Here is a 7,791-nt window from a genome sequence, read left to right as displayed (position 1 = left end):
CTTGAATCCTATGACCTGTGAGGAACAGAGCTGTCAGCTCTAAATTTGCCCATAGGCATAAGTTATAGAAAATGCATTAATCTTTGACCTACTGGCAGAGCACCTCAACTATAATCTAGCCGGATGGAACCAACTTGATGGAACTTCATCTATGTTGATATTACTAAAAAAAACTTACAATAGCATCTAACCCAACTGTAATCAATACATTAGCTATGAATTCCAAAAGTAGTTACATAATCAAAGCGCTATTAGACTTCTTATACAGGGATCCATTACACATTTGTTCACAGCTGGGACACTAAATACATAGCTCATTATGGTAGACAGAGGTAGACAGATAAAGAAATGTGTTTACCTTAAAACACTTATGTACTTTGTTGCCATTTATATCTTTTTGTTTTTGTATAAATTTTACTTATGCCAGAAGCATCTGTGAAATAGTTACACTGAATGTTTTTTTTTTTCAAATTAACAGATAAATAATCATAGATAACCTGGTCACTAAATAAAAATCTGACTCTATTTTGGTGTGGAAGAAGAGTGAGAATATCTGAGGTATCAGGGAAGTCCTATTTCAGCTACAGCACAGGATTGTTATTTTTAAAATTAAAGTGATTTACAAAATAAAATTCTAAGAGATCTTACGATCTTAGGAGCCCTTAGGAATTCTAGTGGGCATATCTAGAAGCCATCGCATTGGGGCAAGCTATTTTAAAATATTATTTTGTAAACCACCTGGCAAGTTTACAAACAGTAAAAATAAGTATGCATCAGCTATATACATAAGATAACAAGTCATACATTATAAAAGAGAAAACCGCAATATATATGAATAAATAAGTCAGTATACTAGAGATTCAGAATAGAATGCTATACAGCATTTTCTCTCAATTTGGTGTCTCCAGATATCTTACAGGTACCATAATTCCAATCCAGCAGCATTCCTGTGCTAGATGGGAATTATTAGATTGGAATCCAACAACCAGCAACAGGTTAAGAAAGTTATTTAGACGCATATCTATTACCCTGACTAGTCTAATATTGTCATTGTCAACAGTATGATAAGGTCAAAGAATGGAATGAAGTCACATGGCACACTACTGCGTGTTACACTGAAGCATATCCTACTCTAGTCAATACCTGGATGATCATCCACACCAGCCATTCTAAGGACCATTGGCCAGGCAGGCTGGGAATTCCGTTCCCAATGTGTCTGAAGCACGCAACATTGGGAAAGCTGGTCTGGGCCTCTTCAGCTAAAGAACGTTGAGATTCTAGGCAATGGTGACAATCTTCCATAATCATGGCTTTTCTTATCACTGGTTTGATTTCACTTCCAGATAGACGGCTGATCTATCTGGAATCAGATAGCCAGATAACCAGATTGCCCCAGCATGAAGACAGGCCATTGATTATTTTTCAAAGCAGGAATGCATGACATCTATCTATCTATCTGTCTATGATCTATGCATATCATCTCTCTCTCTTTCACTATCTATCTATCTCTATCATCTATCTATCCTCTACCTAAGTCCATCCCTGCCCCCCATCTTTTTCTACTATGCATTGAAAGTAGTGTTTTATGACTTGTCCCACAGGCAGGTCCCTCTGGCTTCCATGCTGTGCTTCATAGTAGCTAAACTCCTCCACTGGTTCCAGTGCTGTGGCAGGAACAACCACTTTCCTCCAACCCCTGGTCACTGCTCTCCACAGCCATCACAGCCATTTCTTTTAACAAGCTCACCAGTGGAATGGTGAAAAGCTAAGCTTTTTTTCTTTGTTTGTTCATGAAAAAGTAAAAAGGAGAAGGTATTTTTTTTAACAAAGAAAAACTGATAAGAGTTTGCCACATTCCCTTTCTACCCCAAGCAACAGAACAAACAGAAAAAGTAGAGTGTTTCTTTTTATTTTTTATTGGTCTAGGGGAAAAAAAAAAGCCAGGGAATTCACCAATCCAGAGCTTTATTTCCAGCCAATTTACACAGGGGAGCCATGCAGCTTCAGGCTGAAGCACAGAAAGCCCTGAGACTAAACAACCCAGAAAATGTTACCATAACCAGTGTCTGGAACAATTATAATGTCAAAGAATAAACAGGTATATTGTTCTGAAATCTTTCTAGAGCAGGCAGTTGCAGAGCCCTGCCCTCATCCACTGTTGCTTTCACCTTCCTCCTCCACAAGGAGGCCAAGGTGAGTTCCCAGTTGCCAGTTTGTTGTACAAAACAAAGACGCAGAAGAGTGAGTCATCGATGCCTGCATCCCTATGCTTTTCACAATAACTCCTGCACCACTCTCACGTTAAATACTTCTGCCACTGGAAGGCAGTCATGTTCAAGATGGCCTGATAATGTGTCCAGCCCAGCCCTGGTTTTTTGTTTGCTTTTCTTTGGGCACCAGAACTTTTCCAGCATAATGATCAGCTATCTTTCACTTAACACTAGCCAATAAGGAAGATTTAGTCAATGAAGTAGAAGTAGTAAAATTATTGCAGAACGTATTATCCTGGAACAGTTGGCATTAAGGGAACTAAAGCTAAGTGCTGAAAGCTTAGTTTCTATCTAAGGACCTGACTACGTGTTGAGCCTTTTCCCACAGTTCAGTATCAGTGCTGTGCACCAGTCTTCAAGCTGGCAAAAACTATATTGGCACAAAATTTGCTTCCCCCATTGCCAATCCCACAAGAGAAATGCTGCCAAATGGTGATGCCCACATTTTTTGTGCTCAGGGAAAGTTAAAGAAAGAAATTGATGGATTCCCCAACTTTGTTTCTTCTCTTCTCACAAATATCACCAGCCACTGTGAAAACTTCCACCAAACGCTCCACTTAACTGGGATTGGGATGGGGAGCAAATAAGTTTTGACAAATGGCTAGACTGGCAGGTTTATCCATCTGTCCAAAGTTGCTCTGGACTTTGCAGAAGCTCCTGGCAGTTGATTGCTGGGGATGGAAAAGGTGGGAGGTGAAATGGGGAGTGAACATTTTACCCACTGGGTCTCTAATCCCATGAATCAATGAAAGACCTGCCTGGAGGCTTTAAAGAAGCTGGCACCTGCCTCCACTACCAGTGTGGGTAGTTGCCAGACCTGGGGGGGTGAAAAGAAATGGAAGCTGACTCTTTATCTGTTTCCATGGGATTGGAAACCTGGCATGCAAAGAGCCAGCTTTTCCCACTTCACTTTCTTCTGCTTTCTGGGTACCATCACAGACCACCACCACCACCACCACCACCACCACCCAGTGCCTGCTGGTGAAGCCCAGAAAACAGGTGATAGATACTAGAGGTTCACCTGATAAAGTGGGAGACATCCTGCTTCACTACATATTGAATTCCAGGGCCTACCAGCTAGTTTTCAAGCTATTGTTATACATGGGTTTAACTTTAATCAGAAAGAATATGGTACTAAAGACGTATTCAGGGTCCTTTTGTACATGGGTTTAGCACTCTTTGCTAGAAGTACCAAAGTAACCTAACAGATGACAGGCAGGGCTATTGGCAGAGGATTAGATTAAGGCAATTACATGAGGACACAGCAGAAAAGAGAGGTTCCTGAAGTGTGTTTGTGCCCGAGTTAGATGTATGTGAGGAAAGGCTCTTAGTCTGAATCTTGGACTTTAAGAAACAGATTTTAATAAAATTAAAGCAGCGAGAAGCAGATTCCATGGCGAAAGAAGCTGATCTGAAGAGGCATTTATGATAACAGTGATGCTAACAGCATAATTACCAACAATTCCAACAACAACAAAAAAGGAAGAAAGTGAAAGAAGCCAATGCAGATGCACAAAAAGGTTTTAAAAGATCTGAAAACAAAAAAGGACACACCCAGGTAGTGGAAGGGAGTCAGGCCACCCAATAAGACTGCGTAATGTTCCATTACCCACTAGCCATTTACCACAGCACAATCATACCCTGTTAAACTCAGTTGTCCTCCTTGGCCACATCATATTGCCCTCACTTTGTCCCCAGCCCACAAGTGAAACTGCCAAAAGTTGTCATATGTGAACAACTTAAGAAAAGCAATTTCCCTCTTAAACTATCCCACCACAGCTTTAAAGTTCATAAAATCTATAATGCCTTGTCACCCGTTGTCTTGGAAGCAAGGCCAGGTGACCTGTTGTTATTGTGGCTATGGCCTGGGATTTGGATGTAAAGTATTGAGAGCACACACCCCTCAGCTGAGAAGTGGTCAGCCTCCTCTCAGCCTTCTTCCCCAGCTTCGCTCCTATTTTGAACAAAGTACAAAAGAAAAAGCAGACCTCCACTGTTTTATTGGGAAAGTGCTGATATTGTTGCACAATTCCATTTAACAAAATTCTGAAATGACTAGTCTTTCACAATTTTACACAGTGAAGAAGAAAGGGTATATTTGCTCCATTCCATTTGAACAGCATTCTAAAATGACCAGGCCTCCATTACTTTATTTATTGAAGAAAAGGGAGTGTATTTGACCATTTCAATTACTTCCCTACCCCCATCCCTTCCAGTAGCTAGTCATATTCAGTTCCCCCTTTCTGATCTAGCTCATAGAAGTCAGAGCCTGCTTCCTTTTTCTTTGGGGCTGTTTGTACCATGGTGTCTTCCCTTATCTTTCTTTATTTTAAACTTGGGATATGTCTAAATGGGTATGGGAGGAGGGGCAGATACAAGAAGACAGGCAGAATCCTGAAGTGAGATCCACCCAAGTCCTTCTGCAGTGCCCTGATAATTTTTCTGCTGTCTGTCATGTAGGGGAACACAGAGGTGACTTTGGACTGTTAGTATAACATGAGCTTAGCTCCTGAAAATAAGAAACCATGAGAAGAAAACTCAAGATTGCCTCACCTTGACTCCTTTTGATAGAAAAGTGAGGGAAGGGGAAATGGTGTCAGATTTCAGGAATCTGTTGTTACAGCTATATCAATAACGTAAAGGTCTAGCATTTATTGTGGTGTCTATTTCCTGACCTGGCCTACCTCAAAGGGCCAACAGGGGAGAGCAACACCTCCATAGGAGATTCAGGACAGCATCATTCAACAGTGACTCCAAACAAATCCAGTAAAGACAGAATTAGGGATTCGCAATGAGGACTGCAGATTTCATGGGATCTTTGACTTGTGCCAACTTCGTACTTTCTCGCTAATGGGGTGAGGAAAAAGTATAATGGAAAGAAGGAATAACCTTGAGAAACAGGAGGAAGAGCCACAACCAAGATAATGGTCAGATAAAAGAAATCTGAGTCTCAGCCAGAACTGTAACCTGAATAAGTATCTCAGACAAGGCCCTCCCTAGTTCTTGTGAAGATAAAGGGGATAAAAGAAATCTGAGTCTGAACCAGAACTGTAACTTGAATAATGCTGATGACACAATTCTGATAGCCAAAAATGCAAAGGATCTGCAAGCTCTAGTAACAAAAGTTAAGGAGCACAATGAAAAAATGGCACTAAAATTAAACATAAAGTCCAAACTAATGATAACAGGCACAACAACCAGCCTTAGAATTGACAATGAAGATATCAAAGTGGCATATATCTTCTACCATTTAGGAACAACTTTCAGCAATAAAGGAGCAAGCTGTCAAGAAATGTGCCATAGACTAGCACTTGGGAGAGCAGCCATGAAGACCTTGGAAAAGATATTCAGATGCAGTGATGTGTCTATACCTACAAAGATCAGAGTCATGCCAGAATGGTATTCCCTGTTACACTCTATGGAGACGAAAGTTGGACTTTGAAGAAGCAGGATAGAAAGAGTATTGAACTTTGGTGTTGGAGAAGGTTCCTGAGAATACCATGGACAGCCAAGAAAACAAACCAATGGATCATCCAACAGATCAACCCAGAAACTGGTTTCCAGAATTTTGATGGCATGATCCAATTAGAAATTGGTTCAGTTACAAACACAAGAGCTCAGTCAGTTCCTGTTCAGTTGCCTATGAGCTGCCAAGAAGTACACTACAGAGCATCCACTTCCATCTCTGAAGATGCCAGCCACAGCTGCTAACCAAATGTCAGGATACCAGATAATTAGAATATAGCCTATTAACCTGGAAGGTCATCACCATCAGATTCATACTGGCCATGAAAGCCTTCATCGATATAAATCAACTCAGACTTCTCACTCAAGGCACAAATTACTAGGCTCAAATTATCATACTTCAGACACATTGTGTGAAGACTTATATTTCTGAAGAAGACACTAACGCTTGGAAAAGTGGAAGAAAAAGAAGAGTATGACCAGCAGCAAGTTGGATGGATTCAGTTGCAATAATGATGGGTGGGTGCACCATTGAAAGACCTGAAGGTCCAGAAAAATCTGTGTGATTGATTGATTGATCCCCAAAAGACAGAAATAACATTCAAAATGATCTTCTTCTTAGAGAAAAAGGCTGAAAGTAACAGAATGAAATTGAATACAGACAAGTGCAACATTCTTCACTTAGGGAACAAAAATTACATGCATAGGAAAGGAAGGAGGCTATTTGGCTGGGTAACAGTACTTCTGAAAAAGCTCTTTGAATTGTAGTTAACTGCAAGCTAAACATAATCCAGCAATACGATGTTGCTACAAAAAAGACAAATGTAGTTTTAGACTACATCACCAGAAGTATAATTTCCACATCATCTGCTCATCAGGAAGCCAAAATTCTGTTGCAAAGTTGAGAAATGTCCCCTTTCAGATGTTGTTGAATTACAGCTTCCAGAATCCTTTCTTATTGGCCCTACTGTCTTGGATTGCTGGGAACTGCAGTTTAATAATATCTACAAGGTCAGGTTCTGTACCCTTGACTACTTTATTTGCTTCTGGGTGAACCAGCTGGGTTTGGACCAAAGAAGAACAGAGACAGCAAATCAATCACACTGGATTAGCCCAGAGCATGTTGCCAATCCCAAATATTTTGCATTATTATTTACAGAGAAACATCAAATAGTGGGATAAAATCGTTTCCCTGGCAGCATTGCTAGGGATTCTGGAGCATGGTCTTCCTATTGGCAACCCTCAATATGTTCCTGCTCCAAATGGTTACACAGGGTAAGCAAAATCACAGTGTCCCTGCACTTAAATTCTCTGGTTGGTATCTAAGATAAGCTCCACAATATCCATTTGACCTTTACAGTTGTACCCAGTTAGTTCCTCTACTAAATAGAAATGTTATTCAGAATGCTGCACAACCATATTAGATGATTGCGATGTGATGGAGCTGGTGATAAATAGATGAGAGAGAAAGAGAGAGAGAGAGAAATCATTTATTTTATACTATTTCCTAGATAAACAGAAAAAATAAAGTATAGAATTTTTAAACATTGTTACCATGAGAAAGATGAGAGATGCATATCATTATAAGGAAGATACCTAAATTATCTCATCAAATTTAGATGGAGAAATTACCCAAAGGTGAGCTGATTATTTCACATCTGTTACATTATTTCAAGGCTGCATTAATGGCCTCAGTCCAGGTCCTAGCAGGCAGCTGTCCCCATCACAATATGTATCACCCCAATTGACACTACTAAGTAGCACTTGAATAGCATGCTAGAAAACTACTTACACAGCTAATGCTGAAACTGGCAGCTATGTTAGACCTGGTTTTTTTTTCCCTAATAACTTAGCATGCATCATTACCACTCACAAAATATTTCACCCAGTTCTATATGGCTGCTTGGATATAGTTCAGTTTACCAACATTCAAACAGATCATCTTGGAAATGATTGGGAGCCACATGAAAATAAAATGCTGCCACCTCAGCCTATCAGAAAATTGAACTCCATCCAACAATTTTAAAGCACTGAAGGAAGGCTGTTTCCTTACTTT

Source organism: Python bivittatus, unplaced genomic scaffold (assembly GCF_059951505.1).
Source record: "Python bivittatus isolate LINGU-HERP-01145 unplaced genomic scaffold, Pbiv_v1 ctg000080_np1212, whole genome shotgun sequence".
Classification (NCBI taxonomy): Eukaryota; Metazoa; Chordata; class Lepidosauria; order Squamata; family Pythonidae; genus Python; species Python bivittatus.
The sequence above is the reverse complement of the archived record's forward strand: the minus strand, read 5'-3'. Positions refer to the sequence as shown.